Below are 20,798 nucleotides of genomic sequence, written 5' to 3'. Positions count from 1 at the left end.
GCTTTTGAGTTTGATGTAGTCCCATGTGTTCACCTTTTCCTTTGTTTCTGTTGCCTTAGATGATGTATCAGTGAAAATTCTGCTGCGTATGATGTCTGAAATTATGTTGCCTACATTCCCTTCTATAATTTTTATGGATTCACAGGTCACATTTAATTAATTTATCTTGAATTTATTCTTGTGTATGGTGTAAATTGATGGTCTAGTTTCATTTTTTTGCATGTAGCTGTCCAATATTCCCAACACCATTTATTAAAGAGGCTATAATTACTCCATTGTATGCTCTTGCCACCTTCATTGAATATTAATTGAGCATAATGTTTTAGGTCAATTTCTGGGATGTTTGTTCTATTCCATTGGTCTATATGCCTGTTCTTGTGCCAGTACCAGGTTGTTTTGATTACAGTAGCTTTGTAGTATAACCTGATATTTGGTATTGTGATCTTGCCTACTTTGTCCTTCTTTATCAAGATTGCTATGGATGTAGGCAACAAAATTTTGGACATCATACGCAGCAGAATTTTCACTGATACATCGCCCAAGGCAACAGAAACAAAGAAAAAAATGAACACATGGGACTACATCAAACTCAAAAGCTTCTGCACAGAAAAAGAAACAACCATCAAAATGGAAAGGCAACCCACTGTATGGGAGAGCATCATTGCCAATGATACCTCAGATAAGGGGTTAATTTCCAAAATATATAGAGTACTCATACAACTCAACAAAAGGAAGACAAAGAATCCAATTAAAAAATGGGGAGAGGAGCTGAATAGACACCTCTCCAAACAGAATATACAAATGGCTAAGGACATATGGAGAAATGCTCAACATCACTAATCATCAGAGATGCAAATTAAAACAACAATGAGGTATCACCTCACACCTGTCAGAATGGCCGCCATCAACAAATCATCAAACAACAAGTGTTGGCGAGGGTGTGGAGTAAAGGGGACTCTAGTACACTGCTGGTGGGGATGCAGACTGGTGCAGCCACTATGGAAAACAATACGGTATTACCTCAAAAAATTAAAAATTGAGCCCTGGCCAGTTTGGCTCAGCGGTTAGAGCGTCGACCTGCGGTCCGGGAGACCCGGGTTCGGTTCCCGCTAAGGGCACGTACTTCGGTTGCAGTTTGTCCCCGGCCCTGGTTGGTCGTGCGGGTGGCACTCGATGTGTCCCTTCACGTCGATGTTTCTCTCTCTCTCTCCCTCCCACTCTATCTGTACAAAAAATGGAAAAATATCCTCGGTGAGGATAAAAAAAAAAAAAAATTAAAAATTGAACTTCCATTTGACCCAGTGATCCCACTTCTAGGAATATACCCTAAGAAGCCTGAAACACCAATCAGAAAGAATGTATCTACCCCCATGTTCATGTATCTACCCCCATGTTCATAGCAGCACTATTTACAATAGCTAAGATCTGGAAACAGCCCAAGTGTCCATCAGTAGACAAATGGATAAAAAGCTGTGGTACATATACACAATGGAGTACTGTGCAGCTGTAAGAAAGAAAGATCTCTTATCTTAAGACGATATTGAAGGGCCTGGAAAGTATTATCCTCAGCGAAACAAGCCAAGCAGAAAAAGACAAATACCACATGATCTCACTTATATATGGAATATAATGAACATAACAGTCTGAGGAATAGGGTAGACCCAGAAACATGGAAGTAGGGTACAGACTGACAACCCTCAGAAGAGTGGGGGGAGGTGGGTGGGAAGAGATAAACCACTGAGCTTATATGCATGTATACATAACCAATGGACATGGACAACAAAGCTGGGGACGGGACGGGGGGGATGGGGAGGAGGGTGTCAATGGGGTAAAAAAGGAGAAACATCTGTAACAAAAATAAAATAAAATAAATAAATAAAATAAAATAAAATTGCTATGGCTGCCCTGGTCAGTTTGGCTCAGCAGTTAGAGCTTCGGCCTGCATTCTGGAAAGATCCGGGTTCAGTTCCTGCTGAGGGCACGTACATTGGTTGCAGTTTGTCCCCGGCCCTGGTTGGGACATGTGGGTGGCAACCACTTGATGTGTCCCTTTTACATTGATGTTTCTCTCTCTCTCTCCCTTGCACTCTATCTGAACAAAAAATGAAAGGAATGTCCTTGGGTGAGGATAAAAAAAGTAAGTAAATAAATAAATTAATTAAAACTACCTTGAAAATTAAAAAAAAAAAAAGATTGCCGTGGGTATTAGAGGTCTTTTTTGGTTCCATATGAACTTTTGAAGTATTTGTTCTAGTTCTGTGAAATATGTCACTGCTATTTTGATGGGGATTGCATTGAATCTATAGATTTCTTTGGGTAGTGTGGACATTTTAATGATGCTGATTCTTCCAATCCATGAACAGGGTATGTGCTTCCACTTTTTCATATGTTCCTCTATTTCTTTTTGCAATGTCCTGTAGTTTTCTGCAAATAGGTCCTTTACTTCTTTGGTTAAGTTTATTCCTAGGTATCTTAATTTTTTTGCCACAATGTTAAATGGGCTTGTTTTTTTAGTTTCTCTTTCTGTGAGTTCATCATTGGTGTATAAAAATGCCATTAATTTCTTGATGTTAATTATGTATCCTGCTACTTTGCCAAATTCATTTATTAAATCTAGTAGATTTTTGATGGAGTCTTTAGGGTTTTCTATGTATAATATCATGTCATTCGTGAATAATGACAGTTTTACTTCCTCCTTTCCAACTTGGATCCCTTTTATTTTTTCTTCATGTCTGATTGCTGTGGCTAAGACTTCCAGTACTATGTTAAATAAGAGTGGTGAAAGTGGGCATCCCTGTCTTGTTCCTGTTCTTAAGGGAAATGCTTTTAGTTTTTGCCCATTGAGTATGATGTTGACTGTAGGTCTTTCATATATGGCCTTTATTATGTCGAGATATGATCCCTCTATTCCCACACTGCTGAGTGTTTTTATCAGAAATGGGTGCTGGATTTTGTTTAATGCTTTTTCAGCATCTATTGATATGATCATATGGTTTTTATCTATCATTTTGTTTATGTGGTGTATCACATTTATTGATATGCAATTATTGTACCAGATTTGAATTCCTGTAATGACTCCCACTTGGTCATGATGTATAATTTTTTTAATGTATTGCTGGATCTGATTTGCTAGTATTTTGTTCACGATTTTGGCATCTATGTTCATCTGGGATATTGATATGTAGTTTTTTTTTCTTTGTAGTGTCTTTTTCTGGTTTTGGAATTAGAATTATGCTGGCCTCATAAAATGAGTTTCGAAGTCTTCCTTCTTCGTGTATTTTTTGAGTAGTTTGAGAAGAATGGGTGTTAGTTCTTTTTTGAATATTCGGTAAAACTCCCCCATGAAGCCATCCCGGCTGGGGCTTTTGTTTGCTGGGAGAGTCTTGATTACATCTTCAATTTCCTTAGTTGTTATTTGTCTGTTCAAGTTTTCTATCTCTTCCTGGTTCAGTTTTGGGAGACTATGTGTTTCTAGAAATTTGTTTATTTCACTTAGATTGTCCAATTTGTTGCCATATAATTGTTCACAGTATTTGTTAACAATCCTTCAATCCTTTGTATTTCTGTGATGCCAATTATTACTTCTCCTCTTTCATTTCTGATTTTATGTATTTGGGTTCTCTCTCTTTGTTTCTTGGTGATTCTAGTTAAGGGTCCATCAAGTTTGTTTATCTTTTCAAAAAAACAGTTCTTTGTTTCATTGATCCTTTGAATTGTTTTTTGTTTTTTGTTTTTTTCATTTCCATGTCATTTTTCTTCTCTGCTCTTTACTATTTCTTTCCTTCTGCTTTCTCTTGGGTTTTCTTTTTGTGCTTTCTGGTTCTTTAAGTTGTGAGGTTAGATAGTCAATTAGAAATTTTTCTTGCTTCTTGAGGTAGGCCTGTAATGCTATGAACTTCCCTCTCAGAACTGCTTTTCCTGCATCCCATAAATTTTGTGTTGTTGTGTGTTCATTTTCATTGGTTTCCAGGTAGTTTTTGATTTCTTCCTTAAACTCCATAGTAACCCATCCATTGTTCAATAACATACTATTTAGCTTCATATTTTCAAATGTCTTTACATATTCTTGTTGCAATTGATTTCTAGTTTCATGCCATTGTGATCTGAGAAGATCCTTGACATGATTTCAATCTTCTTGAACTTATAGAGACTGAGTTTGTTACCTAACATGTGGTCTATTTTTGAAAATGTCCCATGTGCACTTGAGAAAAATATGAATTCTACAGTTTTGGGGTATAATTCTCTGTAGATATCTATTAAATACATTTGATCCTGTGATTTATTTAGAGTCTCTGTTTCCTTATTAATTTTTTGTTGAGAGGATCTACCCAGTGATGTCAGCGGTGTGTTGAAGTCCCCTGCTATGATTGTATTGCTGTCGATTTCTCCTTTGAAGTCCTCCAGAAAATTTTTAATATATTTTGGTGTTCCTATATTGGGTGCATATATGTTTACCAAGGTTATATTTTCCTGTTGGTTAGATCCTTTCAATATTATGTAGTGGCCTCCTTTGTCTCTAGTTATGGCCTTCATTTTGAAGTCTATTTGATTAGATATGAGTATTGCTACCCCAGCTTTTTTTCCTTTTTGTTTACTTGGTTTATTTTTATTTATTTATTTATTTATTTATTTATTTATTTATTTATTTAATCCTCACCCGAGGACATTTTTCCATTTTTTGTTCAGGTAGAGTGGGAGGGAGAGAGAGGAACAGAGAGAGAAACATCGATGTGAAGGGACACATCGAGTGGCTGCCACCCGCACAACCGACCAGGGCCGGGGACAAACTGCAACCGAGGTACGTGCCCTTAGCGGGAACCGAACCCGGGTCTCTCAGGACCGCAGGCCGATGCTCTAACCGCTGAGCCAAACCGGCCAGGGCTACTTGGTTTATTTTTTTCCATCCCTTCACTTTCAACCTATGTGAGTTTTTTGTTGTGAGGTGGGTCTCTTGTTAACAACATATATATGAGTCGAGCTTTCTTGTCCAATCAGCTACTCTGTGTCTTTTTATGGGAGCATTCAATCCATTTACATTTAAGGTGATTATTGATATGTACTTATTTATTGCCACTTTTGTTCAGTGTGGTTATATATATATTTTTTCTATTTCTTCTCCTAATTACAGCAGTCCTTTTAACATTTCTTGCGGTGCTGGTTTGGTGTTAATGTATTCCCTTAGTCATTTTTTTTTTGCCTAGAAAGCTCTTTATTTGACCTTCCAATTTGAATGATAGCCTTGCTGGATAGAGTAGTCTTGGATTCAGATCCCTGTTTTTCATGACCTTCATTACTTTATTCCATTCCCTTCTGGCCTGTAGTGTTTCTGTTGAGAAGTCAGCTTATAGGGGGGGTTCCTTTGTAGGTAACCTGTTGCTTCTCTCTTACTGCCTTTAGGATTCTCTCTTTGCCTTTAATTTTTGGCATTTTAATTACTATGTGTCTTGTGTTTGGAGTCTTCTTACTTGGGGCTCTCTGTACTTCCCGAACATGAATGCCATCGTCCTTCACCACGTTTGGAAAATTTTCTGTCACTCTTTCTTCAAATATATTCTCTAACCCTTGTTCATTTTCTTCTTTTTCTGGAACTCCTATGATGCGAATGTTGTTACGTTTTCAATTGTCCCACAGTTCTCTTAAGCTGTCTTCCTGTTTTTTAATTGTTTTTTTTTCTTTTAGTTTTTTGATTGGTTGAATTTTTCTACCCTGTCTTCTAATTCACTGATCTGGTCCTCTGCTTCCTCTACTCTGCTGGCTAATCCTTCCAATGTGTTCTTTATTTCTGCTATGTCATTCTTCATTTGCACTTGGTTGGTTTTCAGTGTTTCTATATCTTTGCTCATGGTGTTGATGTCCTTACTCATGCTGCTGAGCTTCCTTAAGATCATGGCTCTGAACTCTACCTCTGATAACTTGCTTAACTGTATTTCATTTATCTCATCTTGTGTAGAGTTCTCTTGTTCTTTCATTTGGGATTTGTTACTTTGTTTCACCATTTTGGCTATCTCAGTGGGTTTTGGAGCCTGCCAAATTTTCCCTGTGGGTGTTGGTGTTCTGCTGTTTGTGGCTCCCTCTACTCAGTTTGGATGAGTGTGGGAGGACCCACGTTACACACCACTGTCTAGTCTTAATTTCCAGAGTAGATTTGCAAGCCCAGGAATAGTTCAGTTATCTTCTAGCTTTTTGCCTTGAGGCTATTAGTCTCAGTTACTTAGGACCTAAGGTTGTAGCCCTCAGCTGCATGAAAAACTCCCTTAGGTGTTCAGTGTAAGATTTCCAAAGGGTGGGGCAGATGCTGGTTGTTAGTGAGCCTCAATTTGCATTTCTTTGGCTCAGCTGGGTGGGGTTGAATCTTCGAGGGAGGGGCCGCTGCTACTTCCCAGAGCTCCAGGAAGGAGCAATATGGCCACCAACCTGTGTGGCCGTGACCTAGCAAAAACTCTGAGTGCCCTCCAAATCCCAGGTGTCCCCATAGAGTTCCAGTTCAGTTTGCCCTCCTCTGCTGGAGCCCAAGGTGAGTGGCTATAGCTAATTTAGTGTTCTTTCCCGGCCCTCTGTGCTGTGGAGCAGGCTTGGGATTTTAACCCTGGGCGTGCTGCCTACAGCTAAAACCGCTGCTGTCTGTGGGCTCCAAGCCCACCACTCTCTCATGCCTCCACAGACCTACCAGGCTCAATTCAGTGTCCCTGGTTATATAGGCCTCTCCAGCTGCTTTTCTGTTGTTTTTTTTTCCAATGATTTGTCTTTATTTTAGTTGTAATTCCAGTTTGGTTCTGGGAGATTGTCTGTGAAGCTTCTATTCACTCTGCTGCATTTTTTTCTTCTTCATCACTGGTTTCACTTTTGGATGTGGACCTTGCAGGGGCAAGACTGTGACGCATCATCCGTGAGGGAAGAGAGATGTGAATGGAAAATATTGTGGCAGAAATTTGGTTGGCAGGAAGAGACAGACTGCATGCACTTGGAGGAACGCAGTGGTGCTGGCCCAGCGGAGTCACCTCCAAAGGCTGAGCCTCCTCTGGACTAGAGGCTGACACTCTAACCACTAAGCCAAACCTGCCAGGGCAAGGCTGAGCCTCCTATAACATTTTGAGCAAAGCAAAGCAGCCCAGCCCAGCCTCTCTCCTGTTGCTTCTTCCATCCCAGGCCCTTACTTCTTTCACTGTCCCCAGCTTTAAAAAATGACCCTTATAGTCACCTGGACTCATGTTGTGAAATCTGTCCTGCACAAAGTCAAGAACCCACACACCATCAGCTGGCCCTGGAAAGACCTACTCTGGGCCAGGCCACCTGTGCGGCAACAGCACCACTACTGCAATGGCCTCCAAGTCCACCTCCTGATTGGTGTCGCCTTACTACAACCCACACCATCAGCAGGTCACTGCTCTGCTAGTAAAGCCTTAATGGACCTCCCTCTTATTCAGGACTCAGACTCTGTCCTCCAGAGCCAATTTTATGACCATTGCTTTTTTCTTTCTATGAATTTATTTAGCCAATTTTATCAGTATCGCCTGTCCAAATTTTCTTTCACATATTCACTTCTAAACTTATTGCAAGTCAGATACTCTCACAATTTACCAATATCCTCCCAGTAGATAGTTATTATTTCCCCTACAGATAGCCACGAAGGACTTGAGGTGGTGGAAAGAGTACTAACCATATAATAAAACATAAAAGTTTTACATTTTGTAAAAATAAAGTCTGAGAAGAAAGTATTTCTTGAGTTCTTGGTCTGTAACTCTTTGTAGTCTTTTGCTGAACTGTACCTGCCCCTCCCTTTTAATAAGTTTTATCTGTGCTGTATTTCTTGTTTACAAAATAATATATACTTGTAGTAAAAATAAAATATATATTGCAGAAATTTATAACCTAGAAAGCAAGAGTCACTCATAATCTAACCCCTCCTTCCAGTTCTTCTTATACATCACACCCATGTTCATTTGGCTGATATTCCTCCAGATGTTTTTCAGTATATATATTACTTTACGAAGATATTAATTCAGTCTATATAGTGCAACTTGTTTTTAACATAAGCGAAAAATATTTTCACATCAGTAATACATTCTTTTTAATGACATATAATGACATAACATTGTAGCATATGCAATAATTTCTTTTTTAATCCTCACCTGAGGATATTTTTCCATTTTATCTTCAGATAGAGTGAGGGGGAGGGGGGAGAGGGAGAAACATCCATGCAAGAGCACATCGACTGGGTGCCTCCAGCAAAACCCTGACCAGGGATGTGGACAAACTGGAACCCAGGTACATGCCCTTGACCGAATTGAAACTAGGACTCTTTTGTGCACAGGCCGATGCTCTAACTACTGAGCCAAACCGGCCAGGGCCATATGCCATAATTTTTATTTTATTTATTTATTTTTAAAAGGAATATAAAACTATTTTATTGACCACTGTTCACCAGTATTTACAATAAAGTAAACAATATACAGTTTACTACAAAGCTATTGTTTTTCCTGGCTTCTGCTGAACCAGTAACCCAAATACTCAGACTGAACATACATGTAAGGAATGAGTTGGAGTAAAGAGAAAACATGCAAGTCAAGAGTTCAGATTATAAAAATTTCTTCACCCATTTAGCCCAGCAGGTCCTAAATTGCCAAGGTCTCTAACAATCTGATTGGGTTTCCATGAATAAAGTCTTACACATTCCATGATCATAACTTTTTAGTCAATATAGCACAGGGATTTTAACTTCTTGTAAAGGAACGGTTTACCAGGTGAAACCTTTAAGCAAGTGTTCTTGCCTAATTAAAGCAGCAGAGTTTGCCTAGTTTTCTCATGCAGGTGGGAAGGTTGTTGATAGTGATAAAATGTTCCTGTGGGGGTTTTGCAGGTAAACTTGCGTTTATGATTGTAGGTATGGATACTGATATAGTTACTTTGAAATTGTCCAATTTAAAATGCTTACATTATATTTAAATTGCCCAACTAATTATAAATTATCTATTTAATTTCAAAGGTTAAAGCTTCAGAAAAAATTTCAATTTTACTTTAAGTGATTTATTCTAAGAAATGCTGAAAATGATGGCAGCCCAGAAACAGGAACTTATTTATGGTTGTAAAAGCTATTTTTGTTTTGGTGAAAGAAAAAAAAAAAAAGTTGAAGAAAGGAAACCATTTACATATGTATACACACGAACACCCCCCACCCCTCTACCCCCCATAAACAACCCCCACCCCCACCCCACCCCCAGGCAATGATCCTTAGGTATATGTGAGTTAAACACAAATTCTGACTGAGCAATGACTATGGAGATTTCCCCCAACATTTAGAAAAGCTTTTCTCTAATGCAGAGGAAAAAATTCACCATGGTGTCAAATGTTCTTTTCCGATAAAGGAACCAACTACAGAAAGCTTTTGTTCAAAGTAACCAGTGCTATAGCTGCACCCCCACCCCCCAACAATTCCCCCTGTACTACTTCAAAACAAACATATCAAACTTGATTTTCATTAGAATGTAGTTCTTTCTTCACACTAATAAATCAGAAAAAAAAAAAGATCCAGATTTTATATATATATATATATATATATATATATATATATATAGCAATGCAAATAATTATTGGGCTTCATCTTCTGGACAAGAATGCCAAGTTAGTCTCTCTTCATAAAAAGCAATTACAATTTGAGGACACTTCATATTTGCCTCTTTGCCAGCACCAAGTCTGCCTCATGGGAGTCTTTCCGTTTCATGAGAAAGACCTTCTCCCTGCCCTGCCGTCTGAGGACCCAGACCTCTGGCAAAGCCTCTTGGCTTATCAGCAGCATCTCTTTTCTTTGATTTGCTATCATCAGATTCCCTGTCAGATAAAGACTTTCTTTTTGTACTATCTTTTTCTTTACCAGCTTTTTGAGAATTAAGAAATGTTTCAATTAACTGTGGACAATCTGAATTCTCTCCAAGTTCCCAGTACTGTCAGCATCTGTGGGCGCTTCCACTTCAGGAAACACCCTCCTTCCCGTTCCCTGCCCGTCGGTCCCAGACTTTTCCCACTACAAATTCTTCAGGTTCTGCCTCTTCACCTTTTTTACTCTTTCCATTCTGTTTCTTTCCCCTTTTTTGCAATGTAGTTTTATTGGAGGCCCTTTTTTATTGCAGACTTGAAGAGCTATTACTCCGAGTGATCGCTGGAGGGAAGGAAGGACCCGACCCCACCGCCTGTCAGCTCCGGTCCGCGGCTCCATACATTTTAAATTAATACATGTTGAATGATTTTTTTTTCTTTGCTGCTTTCCTTTTACTTTGGTTCTCTTTGTTTTTCTCATAGTCTTAACTAGACCAAAATTTAGATTTAAATAGTAACTACCTTTGAAAATAGCAAGATAAATGCTGTCTTATAAAGAAAAACACTTCAAAGGATGTAAAATGGACAGACCGCTATCTCAAAATGAGATACCTCTTACTTCTTTACTGTTAGAAGAAATTTCAGAGTCTATTGTGCTATCAGCACCATAAAAGGTGTTATTGGACAGCCTCCTGAGTTGGAGGAGAGGGCTGTCCCTCCTTGGTTCTTCTCAATCTTGTAAAAAAGATTTCAAACAAGTGACACTGGACAGCAGAGTTGCAGCAAAGCAAGCAAATTTACTAAAAGTACACTTGGCACATAGCACCAGCAGGCAACTCAGATGTTCTGAGCACGCCTCCCAGGGGTTCAGGGGGTTTATGCCCTGCTCCCTGCAGTTTCCTCCGGGACCAGACTAGGTTCCAAGGACCCCTTTCACTTTGTTGTGGCTTTTCTTGGGATGTTTGTACAAACATCTGGTTTGGCAAGTCCTGAGACAGCTGACTTCTTTGTTCAGTGGGTGAGATAAAACTCCCCCTTTTTCCTTCTCCTTTACCCTCCTCCTGCCTAATGTCCCCCAAGTGATATTTGTCTTTGGGTTTAGCTGGGGTCTTGTTCTCATTTTCCCAGGCCAGGGTGATTTAAGCATGTATGCTCTGGTTAGGGGGTGATCTAAGCATGTATGCTCTGGTTAGGGGGTGATCTAAGCATGTATGCTCTGGTTAGGGGGTGATTTAAGCATGTATGCTCTGGTTAGGGGGTGATTTAAGCATGTATGCTCTGGTTAGGGAGGAGAGGTATTAACCATTTGCTCTCAAGTGTCCTTGGTTGGGGAAGGGAGGGTCTCACAGGCTGCCCAGCTGTGTGGCCTTGTTCATTTTCTTTCTTTCTTTTTTTAATCCTTATTTATTTATTTTTTTAAATCCTTATCCGAGGACATTTTTCCATTTTTTGTTCAGATAGAGTGGAAGGGAGAGAGAGGAAGAGAGAGAGAGAGAGAGAGAGAAACATCGATGTGAAAGGGACACATCGAGTGGCTGCCACCTGCATGACCAACCAGGGCCGGGGACAAACTGCAACTGAGGTACTCGCCCTTAGCGAGACCCGAACCCGGGTCTCTCTGGACCGCAGGCCGATGCTCTAACCGCCGAGCAAAACTGGCCAGGGCGCCTTACTCATCTTCTTGCTCAGTTTCCCCTTCCACTTATCCCGGCTTATTGGCCTGTCTCATTTCTAAATGAATAAAATTTCTCAAAGTCAAAAGGTAAGTTTCTGAAACAAAACTCATTCCTTTACTCAAGCAAAACCAGTTTTAAAGTTTGAAATTTAAAATAGAATATCCATTTCTCTGCACAGAGAGGAGTGCTTTGAATACTTTATTTATTTATTTTTTTCTTTATTGATTTTTAGAGAGAGGAAGGGAGAGGGAGAGAGAGATAGAAACATTGATGAGAGAGAACATTGACTGGCCACCTCCTGCTGGGGATTTGGCCCACCACCTGGGCATGTGCCCCGACAGGGACTCAAACCAGTGACCTCTTGGTGCTGGGTCAACACTCAACCACTGAGCCGCACCCACTGGAGAGGAGTGCTTTAAATACTTTAGAATTTATTTGTGTTCTTTAAAAAAATTTTTTTGTTTTGTATAAATAAGGCATGCACATGGCGCAAAATTCAAGATACGAAAGGTCTACTAACTTTTCACTCCAAAGCAGAAATGCCTCATAGAGTACTGGTAGTCCTTTAATCATTTCTCTTGAAGTTTTTACAATTGTTGCCCTGGCTGGTTTGGCTCAGTGGTTGAACGTCAGCCCATGGACCAATGAGTCTCAGGTGCTATTCTGGTCAAGGGCACGTGCCTCAGTTGTGGTAGCAGTCTGTCCAGGGCCCTGGTGGGGCCGTGTGGGAGGCAACCAGTCACATTGGTGTTTCTCTGTCTCCCTCTCTCTCTCCCTCCCTCCCACTCTATCTGCTGATAAATAGAAAAATATACTCGGGTGAGGATTAAAAAAAAAACACAATAATAATGAAATAAAAATAAAATTGTGGACCTAGTGACCCCTCCACCTTGCTTCATGCACCCAGTCCCTACCCCCAGCCATCCATCACCTCCATTATCTGTGAGGAAGCAAAGGCAAGAAGCTGAAAAGGAAGGGACTATCATGTTTTCTATTTTGTCTCCTTTTACAAGTGCACACAAAACAAAAGGGCCCCTTGCAAACCTGGCGAGCTCAGGGAGGCCTTCATGGGGCCTTGCAAACTCAGAGAACTGGAGCGACCACAGGATGGTCTAAAACCAAAACTTCCTAACAAAAGCAGTTCAAGGCAAGTAGTCATGTCCTAGGGCTAGAATCTTCCCTGACAAGGGTCAATCTTCACCTTAACTGGTCCTGTCTGTTGTCTTTCTGCATCTATGATAACATACTTGATAATGTACCTTTGGCATATCAAAGTAATTTTTTTATCTCGACCCTTCAGAGCACACCCACATTAGAGCAGAGACGACAGAACCCTCTTTGTTACTGAGTCAACTGTTGACTGCTCACCGTCCTGTACCCACCTACGTAAAAGATGTGTGTGTCTATCATTGTACTTTTCATCCAGTCCCAGAGGTTCCCCACTTTGCTTTCTCCCACCTCCCTGATTCGTCACCAGTGGATTTCATGTACCTTTTACATCTTCCCCTTTGATTCTGAGTATAATATAAGTGGTAAAACTGCCACTTTCTGGAGCATTTTCTCAATTTCCTAAGACTTTGCTTCCCAGCAATTATTATCAGTTTGACTCAAATAAACTCATAAAAATTGCACAGGTTTGGACGTATCTCATGTTGACACGAGCGACCCTGAGACGCTCTTCCAAGTGGGCTGGCAGGACGGCAGGCTTTTCACCTGCACTAAATTTGAGACATTTCTGATGTTTCTATAAAGGTTTCTCATCTTGTGTTCATGGTACTTATGTCGTAAGGACTTGGCCTCACCTACAAAGAGTTGTAGCCTTTGTCTTCTCCTGGGAGAAAGGCTCTCAGCACTTGGAATTTCACTACTGACAGCAGTGTCTGTTCTTCCCGGTGACCCCTCAGAGCACCTGCAGCATGGGTGCATCCTCCTCAGGTCTGTTTAATGGGAAGGTTTGAGTTTGGGCTGAGGGAAGATGTTGGGAAACAAAGCGAGAGGGACAAGATAAGGACAGAGGAGGGCTTGTCCCGGCCATGTTCCGCGTACGGTTTTGAATGCCTTTGGAGAGAAAGGTGAAAGCCAAGAGTCAAAGGAGTCACAGAAACTGGGGATCCAGATCGCAAATAGTGTTAATGCAGGGCTGGTGGCAGGAACTGCCAAGAAACTTCAGCGGGTGATCCGGAACCAGGAAGGGGACCCGGCTCTGAGCGGGTCTGCCTAGGCCAGCCAGTAGCGTGTGGGTTCTTGACTTTGTGCAGGAAGGATTTCACAGGGTGGGTCCCATAGAGTCTAGGAGATGCTGCCTGTGGAGAAGATGAGGGGACGGGAAAGGCTCTGGTATGCTCCCCAGAGGAAAAGTGCAGACTGGGACCTGCACTTTGAGGGCTTTTAATTGCTGGGAGTTTAGGGGAGGTCTTAGGAGAGGATCTCATCATCTTCATGCTGAAGTATCAAAACAAGATTTATTCCCCTGATTTCATCTGTCCTTGGATGTGGCTGGCTAATGGCACAAATTGGAGTTCTGCTCTCTTTCTCTGAGTAGGGTGATATCAGTGATTTACCCTCTAGCTGGGGAGGAGAAGTGCAAACTGTTTACTCTTAAGTGTCCCTGGTCAGGGAAGGTAGAATTTTGTGATTTACTAGATGACTGTAAACTGCTTGGCTATGTAACGGTCTCAGTTTCCTTGTTCCACTTGCCCTGGCTGCTGGCCTATCTCATTCTCGCCTTCTTTCTTGTTTGCAAACCCAGATCTTTGTTCTGGTTGGCAGGTGCACCTTCCTTGTGCGGTGACCACTGACACGTGGCAGTTGTGCAGGGGGAAGAGTCTGCTCAGTAGAATCTTTAAAGACAGGGCTATGATTTTCCCAATTTATCTGGACACTTCTTATTTCCATCTGTTGTCCTTGTATAATTATTAAAAAATCCCCCTTTAAAAAAAAAAGGTGGTTCACCCACTTGGGAAAAGTGGCCTTTTGCCTCTTCTCCCTCCTGTCTGAATTTTGACCTTGGACTGTGAGGGGACTGTGAGGGTAGATGCCCGCCCAAGAACACAGGAGCAGAAAATAGGCAGAGACTGAGCCACTGAGGATGGGGAATCTACCCTGGTAGCCTAGAAGCGACTTCTTCTCATCCCCTCCTACGTGAGAAGAACAACTGTTCTATTTAAGCCCCTCCTCTGGTTGCCATTATCACAAGATCCTGCTACTCCTTCTGAGTCAGCTTCTCCCCTCTCTGCTCCCAGCACACGGCAACCGCTGATCTGTTCTCTGTGATGTGTCATTTCGAGAATGTTATGAACGGGCTTGGCACAATGGCAGTATCAAAGCTAAGGAGGTTCATCTGAGGTGCAATTATTGCTAATTGAGAAAAAAAGAATGCTATGAATGAAATCACACAGAATGTAACCACTCTATTGTTGTGGTTATTTTGGTCAAAATTAACTTTATTTTTCAGATTTACCTCATCAGGATGCAATAACAAAATTGGCACATATAAGAAGGATACTGATATTGGACCTAATTAAAGAAAATGACTCTGACAAGTCCAGGAAGCACAGAGAGTTCCAAACAAGATGAACCCCAAGGGGCCCACACCAAGACACATCATCATCAAAATGCTAAAGGTTCAAAACAAAGAGAGAATCTTAAAAGCAGCAAGAGAAAAGTAGATAGTTACCTACAGGGGAGTTCCCATAAGACTGTCAGTTGATTTCTCAAAAGAAACTTTGCAGGCCAGAAGGGAGTGGCAAGAAATATTCAGAGTGATGAAAAGCAAGAACCTACAACCAAGATTACTCTATCCTGCAAAGCTGTCATTTAGAACCGATGGCCATATAAAGACTTTCCCAGACAAGAAAAAGCTAAAGGAGTTCATCACCACCAAACCGTTATTATATGAAATGTTAAAGGGTCTTCTTGAAGAAAAAGATAAAAAATATGAACAAACAAAATGGCAATGAATACATAGCTATCAACAAAATGAACAAGCAGAACAGAAACAGTCTAATAGATACAGAGAACATTTTGTTGGTTGCCAGATGGGAGGGGGTTGGGGGAATGGGTGGAAAAGGTAAAGGGATTAAGAAGAACAAATTCATTGCTAGACTGACAAACCTCAAAGGGAAGGGGGGTTGAGGGCTGGGAAGAAGTAAACCAAAGAACTTATATGCATAACCAGTGGACACAGACAACAGTGTGGGGAAAGGCAGGAAGGGGGCAGGAGTGGGGTGGAGGGGTCAATGGGGAAAAATGAGGAACATCTGTAATACATTCAACAATAAAGATAAGTTAAAAAAATAAATAAGAAGTCACAAAAGAAAAAAAGAAAAGAAAATGTCTCTGACAAAGTGGTAGGATGATGAAGTAACAAAGACAAACACAGAAGTTGGTGTTTTCACAAAGTCAGTTCCAATGTTAGTTCGGCCACGATCTGTGACCGGGGCGACGTGCCCTGTCTGAGCCAGTCTTCTCATCTCTCACCAGATTTCAGGTCACTCCTGTGTGTGACCGTTTGAACAGCCTGAGCCTTTGTCAGCAGGTGTCTGTTCTGGCCAGGTGAGGCCGCGAGGCTGCGGAGAGAAGGCCACACGCTGGAGGTGCGGTGAGGGTCTGGACTTGGCAGCTGGTGACAGCACACCCAACCTCAGGAGCAGGGGGCAGGGGGCGGAGGTCAGTGCCTGGTCTGGAGGGAGGACGCCACTGAAAACAGGACGCTTCAACTCTGCCCCTAATTTAACCAGGTTCTGCCCAAATGGAAAAGGACTCCTCTGCAACCTGTTCTCCCCCATCAACTTATTTTTAAATTTTTTCTTTGTTTTGACAAACCTCTAAGTAATCACAACATCCTTTCCATTGGTGGTGCCTCTAGTCCCATCCCAGCATGCCTTAGGACTTCGTCTCCCTCACTGCTTTCCATTCCAAACTGAACGCAGACTCTCCCACTCTGCTCGGCCCTTCTGCTTGAGGCCCCTCCTCCCAGCGCCTCAGTGCTGCTGAACAGGTGAGCAACCCCTCACCTGAACGGAAAGACCGCGGGTGTGGGAGGAAGGGGTGTGCATGCTAAGACAGACCCTGGAGTTAAGGTCAGACTCCTGGGGCATATTCCCATGTCTGCTCTGTAGAGATGGGTTAAACCATTCTTATCTTTTAAACACTAGGGCATGAAAAAATTGCATTTCAGCATCAGACTGATAAGAGATTATCCAAAATTCCTACCTGGTCTCCAGCAAAAAACCCCCACAAAAAAAACACAAAAAAACTTGAACAGAGTTGACAGAGTAGGATGCCTAAGGACAGCAACAGGTGCTCCCGAAGCTGTTTTCCTCTCCTGGTTCCGGTTGGACCTGTGATGTGGTTACGTCAACCCTGCTGCTCCTGCTCAGAAGGAATGCTGTAAACAGTTTATATTCAGAAAATTTCTTACAGCCTTTATATTCATGATCAAATTTGTGTTTTCCCTGTGACTGGTAATTCAGTATTTCCCAGCCTGGTCACTTGTGCTCACTGACTTCATTGTATTAAACTTGGAAACATGGTAGGGAAGCAACAAAAATTTGTTTCTAAGGAGGAGAAAATTAAGTTGCCCCATCTACTCAGTTGCTTATCGAGCAAGAAGTGGGCTCTCTGTCCTAGGACTGTTTTGTTCCTTTGGTGCTGGTTAGAAGAGGTGAATCAAAAGCTGAAGGAATTTTTAATGACCAGCAACTCTCTGCTAGCCATTTTGGCAAGACCTAGGACCTAATGTTGCCTTGGTACCCTTGATGGAACACGGGACCAGCATCAGTAGCGGCAGGGTCCTTTTGGGCCAGATGTCTTCAATACCATAGTCCTGGCCTTTCTTTGCCCTGCCTGCTTCTCCAGGAACCTGTGACAAACAGAGGTCCCAGCCCTGACAGCTGAGTGCCCAGGCACGGCCTTAGGCCAGGCCTCGGAGCTCCAAGCACTCACTCCTCCTTTCTAAATCTTGCTCTAAAGGTTCAGCTGCTCAATCTCCCTTCAGCCTGTGGACCTGTGAGGCTTGCAAGCGACGGTGGAGAAGGCACTGAGAAGTGGACCAGTAAGGTGAGCTCACTGCTTTCCTGGGTGGATTTTACTGCTAAATCTCCTCATGATATCTGGGCTCAGTTGGCCCTTCCTATTCTTCTGTCACCTTCCTGACTCTCTCTTTGCTCGCCAACCATCTGTATCTGACACACTAGAAAAAAGAAATGACAAAAGTCACAACCCTGTCCCAACAGCTCCGTCCCTTCTTCCAGGGGATTGCATGTTCCCCAGCCTCTTTGGGTCACAGATCTGCCTAGAAGATAAGGGGTGGTGGTGGGCCAGAGCCTTTATCTCCTCATCCCACCCCTCTGAGTATTAGAATTGTGGTGGCATTGTCCCCCAAGCTCCCTTCTGCTTTGGCTCTGGGGGCTCCTCTTCCACATGGGGGCTGTTTTATTGTTGAAGATAATCATCTAACCAGAGTTGCCCAGACCCCTTCAGAGAGGGAACATGACGGCAAAAGCTAAGAGCAGGGTCTTCTGCGTCATGCTCGACACACAGGACTGTCCCAGAGAAGCCACTCTGTGTCACTGCATGGAGGCACCTTGGGGCAAGGCGGCGCTTGGTCTGGGGATTGAGATGTCCACTGACCAGTCACTGAGGGGACCTGTGGAGGCCGTACGTGCCTGGAGCTGGGTGGAGACCCAGGCCCTGTTCTGGTCGTGATCAGTGTGCTTGGGGATATGGTTCATCTGTGTCACCCACCAAACCAGGTGCTCGGGAACCTGACCATGAAGAAAAGGCCCAGGAGGACTTTCATTCGCAACAACGGCACATAAGTGAGGAAGATGCAGAAGTGGAAGTGATCATCCAGACCAACTCCACACATTTCTTCTGCTAGATAACAAATAAAACATACTGCTGGACGTAGTGAGGCAGCAAGGCCAGGGGCCCAGTGAAGACGTATTTGTGCTGGTGGCTGCATGGCCAGTACTTGCTTCCCAAGCTCCACAGAGAGCATCTCCCCAAGGTGAAGAAGAAGGGGTGCATGTTGATGTCTAGGTCTTTGCAGAAGCATTTGGGCTTGGCATCGAAAGGGGCAGGAAAGAATATTATAATTAACAAAAAATATTAGAAGACTAAGAATACTGATCATAACGGGACACTAGCCATAGTTATACGAAATGTTAGTTGTGATTGCTTTGTTCTGATTAAAGAAAAGGCCATCTGACTTGGCTGGGAGGTATGGCCTGGGGAGCTGACCTCGAATCTGAGGACAAGGGACTACCTGACTTCCTGGAAAGATGAACAACAGTCATGGTTTCTCTCTAGTCCTTTTTTTTTTTTATCTTCATCAGAGGACATTTTTCCATTTTTTTGTTCAGATAGAGTGGGAGGGAGAGAGAGAAACATCCATGTGAAAGGGACACATTGAGTGCCTGCCACCCACACGATCAAACCACAACCGAGATACGCACCCTTAGCGGGAACTGAACCCGGATCTCTCTGGACCGCAGGTCGACGCTCCAACCGCTGAGCCAAACTGGCCAGGGCGGTTTCTCTGCTCTTTAGAAGCAGCTGGCAACTGAGGGACAGGGGGCAAAGCGGATTTTACTGGATAATCCATGGCTCCCCCATACTGTCTGCAATATTGGAATAAACGATTCAACCTGGTCTCTGCTTAATTGGCTTAAGTAGTGACAGGCGGCTGGACCCATTCAGTTTCAGCATGGTGTTGGAAGTAAGTATGGTTCATCAACTGGAAGGGCCCCCTTCAGGTGGCCAATCATGAAATGATGTGGCAGGTGGCTCCACCTAGAGGCGCTGAAGACAGGTGTCCAAAGTCAAGCTGCAGCCAGCCCGCCAGCCTGGGCCTGAACTGGGCTGAGCAGCCCCGCACCAAGGAGGAAGAGCATGAAGGACCTCCCGGAGACCCGAGTGAGCCAGGCAGCAGCAGCTTGGAGCAGGTACAACAGGAAGAAGACAGGGCTGGCTTCCTGAGCCTGCAGCTCCCGAAACTCACAGGGTCTGCTCTTTACGCTTAGGGGCTCAAAGCTCCAGAGACAGTTCTCCAACCAGGAGAGAATTCATGTACTTCCTCACGAGGCCCTTGTTGATGTGGAATGCCACAAAAAGGTCCCTGGCCTCCTGCCCTGCTTCAGGGCTGGTAACTCCATCACCAGCCACTGCTACTTGTCCCCCCCAGCGCTGCTTCACCTCCTCCCAGGTGAAGTAGAGCAGAGACGGGCCCTGGGCCAAGGTCTTGGCCATCGGGGCTTGGCGACATTGTGGCTGGGCAGGGGCAGCCAGGCGCCAAAGTCTCGCATGCTCCTGCTCGAGTCAGTCTGCTGGCGTGACCAGAATGTACCTTTTGAGGTTGACTTTTTCACTCGGCACAATTCTCTTGAGAGCCCCCCGGTTGTTGTGGTTCAATTCAATGATCATTTCTTTTTGTTGCTGAGAAGTGTTCCGCAACATGGATGTGCTCAGTTCAACGCTTTGGCTAATACGAATAATGCTTTACGCAGATTTTTGTGTGAATATAAACTTTCATTTCTCTCAGATAAATGCCCAATGACATACAGATTTAAGACTCAAAATTACAGCAGCCATTGGGAGAGAGACGTCTCCTGACCACCAAATATAAAAACACGCTCCAATTACTCCCCAGACTCCATGTTCTCATTCATTTTCCTTCGTGGCATCTTTCATATTATGTACTTATTTCTTGGTTTGCTTATTGGCCATCTTCCCCTTTGGAAAGCAACTTTCTTAGCCCAGGAACTTTGTACTATTTTGAAGCCTAGAAGAGAGCCTGGCAGAGTGGATACTCAACAGACGTGAATGAGTAAATCCCAGACATGTTTTCATACTGTGTACATAGATCTAACTCCTTTGTTTTGGTGCCTGCAAAGTATTCCACTGTATGCCTGCATAGGGTTTCATTAACTTGTCCCCTACTGAAGCAAATTGATGTTAGTTCCAGTATTTTGCAAATCCAAACAATGCTATAACGACACACCTTATACAATCAATCATCTTTGTGCAGATGGGAGAGGAGTGGAGTAATGGTTGAAAGAGTTTGTGCATTAAAAAAAAAAAAATTAGCTATTGCCAAATTGCTCTTAATAATGTTCTCCCTGTTCTGGCCGGTTTGGCTCAGCGGTTAGAGCGTTGGCCTGCGGTCCAGAGAGACCCGGGTTTGGTTCCCGCTAAGGGCATGTACCTCAGTTGCAGTTTGTCCCCAGCCCTGGTTGGGTCATGTGGGTGGCAACCACTCGATGTGTCCCTTTCACATCAGTGTCAATCTCTCTCTCTCCCTCCCACTCT

At 43.0% G+C, this 20,798-nt stretch overlaps 2 pseudogenes; both read right to left on the bottom strand.

Moving 5' to 3' along the window:
• Positions 1-9,577: 9,577 nt before the first annotated feature.
• On the bottom strand, positions 9,578-14,767 carry LOC118621282 (annotated as a pseudogene).
• Positions 14,768-18,055: 3,288 nt separating this feature from the next.
• On the bottom strand, positions 18,056-19,739 carry LOC118621281 (annotated as a pseudogene).
• Positions 19,740-20,798: the final 1,059 nt, after the last annotated feature.

This window comes from Molossus molossus, unplaced genomic scaffold (genome assembly GCF_014108415.1).
Source record: "Molossus molossus isolate mMolMol1 unplaced genomic scaffold, mMolMol1.p scaffold_m16_p_8, whole genome shotgun sequence".
Taxonomy (NCBI): domain Eukaryota; kingdom Metazoa; phylum Chordata; class Mammalia; order Chiroptera; family Molossidae; genus Molossus; species Molossus molossus.
Note: the sequence above shows the minus strand (reverse complement) of the source record. Positions and strands in the feature narration are given on the sequence as shown.